The sequence below is a fragment of the Silene latifolia genome, chromosome 10, assembly GCF_048544455.1.
Source record: "Silene latifolia isolate original U9 population chromosome 10, ASM4854445v1, whole genome shotgun sequence".
Classification (NCBI taxonomy): Eukaryota; Viridiplantae; Streptophyta; class Magnoliopsida; order Caryophyllales; family Caryophyllaceae; genus Silene; species Silene latifolia.
Window position 1 is genome coordinate 24179914 of NC_133535.1, and position 2855 is coordinate 24182768.

The 2855-nt window shown below is 37.3% G+C and overlaps 1 non-coding gene across 1 annotated transcript; it reads left to right on the plus strand.

Moving 5' to 3' along the window:
• Nucleotides 1–893: 893 nt before the first annotated feature.
• Nucleotides 894–1000, plus strand: LOC141610093 (small nucleolar RNA R71). The gene has a single exon (XR_012527987.1). It is a non-coding gene; the product is annotated as a small nucleolar RNA R71 (small nucleolar RNA).
• Nucleotides 1001–2855: the final 1855 nt, after the last annotated feature.

The following is a 2855-nucleotide window of genomic DNA, read 5'->3' on the forward strand; positions in this document are numbered from 1 at the left end:
GTGCTTCATGCCTCGTACCACTCCTCCAGTGAATGGCACTAACCGTTTCATGTCTCGGGGGATTACTTTGAGGTGGTAATTTCCCCTTTTGTCTTTGAGAACTTGAAGATGCTAGTTGATTCAATTGGGTTTCTAACATTTTCGTGTGGGCTAGGATGTTGTTGATGGTGATTTCCTTTACTTGACTATCCTTTTGCATTTGAGTGAAAAACTCTTGTTGATTCTTTTGCATTTGGAGGACCGCTTTTTGAACATCAAAACCTTGGTCATTTTGTTGATTTTATGGAGTTTGGTTTTGGTAACCTTGGTTTTGGTTGTAAAAGGGTCTTTGATTTTGGTTTCTCATGGGAGGTGGGGTGTATGTTGGTTGAGGGTTTTGAACATTTTGGCTTTTGAATGAGAGATTTGGGTGGAATTTGGTGTTTTCATTGTAATAATTTGAATAAGGGGTACCACTCTTGTATGCTTGAAAAGCATTCACTTGTTCATTTGTTCCCCTACATTCACTTTGGTCATGTCCCAAAGTTCCACAATTCTCACATATCCCACTTGGGATTGATGAAGATGCTACCATGGCATTAACATGATGCTTTGGTGATTTTGAGGCTTCTTCAAGTTTAGCCATAGCCTTCTCAAACTTCAAGTTTATAGTATCAATATGAGCACTAAGTTGAGCACCCAATTGAGTAATAGAGTCCACTTCATGTTTTCCTCCCCTAGTAGCTTTGCGAGGTCTACTATATTGTGAGTTATGGACCGCCATTTCCTCAATCTTGTTCCAAGTTTGATTATAGTCAACTTCGGTGAACATACCATTTGATCCCATGTTGAGAATATTTCTTGAGTCTTCATAAAGACCATTCCAAAATTGTTGTACCAAGAACCACTCGCTAAGTCCATGATGAGGACATGAGCGACAAATTCCTTTGAACCGCTCCCAAGCTTCATACAAAGAATCTTCATCTCTTTGCTTAAAACCCGTAATTTGAGCTCTTAGCATGTTAGTCTTTTCCGGAGGGTAGAATTTTTTGTAGAAAGCTAGAGCTAACTTCTTCCAAGAATCAATTCCAAGAGTAGCCTTATCAAGGCCTTTCAATCATTGTTTTGCGGTGCCGATTAGAGAAAACGGAAATAAGACCCATCGAATTGGGTCTTGAGTCACAATGGTTTGTGAAGTCGCATCACAATAGTCACAAAAAGTCTCCATGTCATAGTGAGGGTCTTCACTAGGCATCCCCCCAAATTGGCTTCTTTCGACTAATTGGATAAATGCGTATTTTGCAATGAAATTTTCGGTTAAGTTGATGGGTTAGATGTCGTCGGGTCTCCCAATCAAACACATTTATAATTCTCAACAAACAACTAGCTAGTGGTAAGTCGAGGTCGATCCATGGGACGGTGGTTACTCAAATTATTCAATCTAATTATGGTTGTGCTAGGGGTTGTCACAATTATAATGGGTTGATGATTCTAATATAATAAAAGCAATAAACAAGCAACAAAAGGAAAGATGTAAACAAATGACTAAAAATGCTAGGATATCATGGGTTCATAAGGAAATCATGGGAGTTGATCATACAAACATGTTCTCAATTATAAGCAAGCAATTATTGTTGTAAAGGAACCGAGTTGGTGTATGTCTTACGGTTCTTAGGAAGAGTTGGGTCCCGGAGCCGAATCGGTAAGATTGTACAACACCTACAAGTCGACTTACTTTCCCCCTAATCACTTCTATGCATGGTCTAACTAGACTCGAATTGGTTTATATCTTACAAGTCAAGTTGAATAGATAAGAGATGGTTGTAAATGCAAGGATTCATAGGCTTAGCATTTCATCAAACATAACATGTGCATAGGTTGACATCACAACAAGCAAGCAAATTAATTATGTGAACATATTAGATTAAGCATGAATCAATCCCCATGTTGGTTTTCCTAATTACCCATTAATCCTAGCTAAGAGACTATTCACTCATTATCAAGTTTAACATGCTAACAAGGTTGTCAATCATATTAACAAGGCAAAACATGATGAACAAGTAAGAAAGATTAACAATAATTAAAACAAGGATTAAGAGAATTATACCTATGGAGATTCCAAAATAATAATGCAAAGAATAATAGAAGTACTTGATGATTGATGGAAGGTTGTCAATCTCCCAATAAATCCAAATGATCTTCTAATTACCTAATAATAAACTTGAATTACTCAATAATAAACTTGAACAATAATTAAAGGAAAGATTAATGCGTGATTTTGTGGAAAGATTAAAGAGTAATCTATTCAAATCTACTCCTAATGAAAGCTTAACCTAATCTAAAGAAGGATTGAATTAATCTAATTAAAACTTGGTGGTTTGATTATTATAAATAGGGTATATATAGTAGTACATCATTAAGTTAAGCAAAGATAAATTAGTAAATAACAATGCTAATTGTTGAGTAGGGAATCGCTCCTCTCAAGAAAAGATGTGGGTCTCCTTTTAGCTAGTCTTTCAAAAATATGCGTGGATCATGGTTCACGTAGCAAGGAAAAGCTTCCTGTCCAACAATACACTCGTCCCGTGCTGAAAATGAGCGTCCTGGGCCTCAACCCGAGCGGGTTGAGCTGTCATGCCTTACTTGAACTCGGATTGTAAAACGGACGTCATTTCCTCATCCGGACTCCTATTGGAGTGATTCAAAAGCCTAGATCACTTGATTTTTCGACGCCGTTTCATCTAGCATACTTTCAGAGCTAAATGAGCAACCCTTGGTTTGGTTTTCGAGCGATTTCTTCTTGCAATGTCTTCCTTCTCGTCATCCTTGCTTTTTAGCCTAAGATACCTCTATATACTCTTTATTGCTACTTCCTT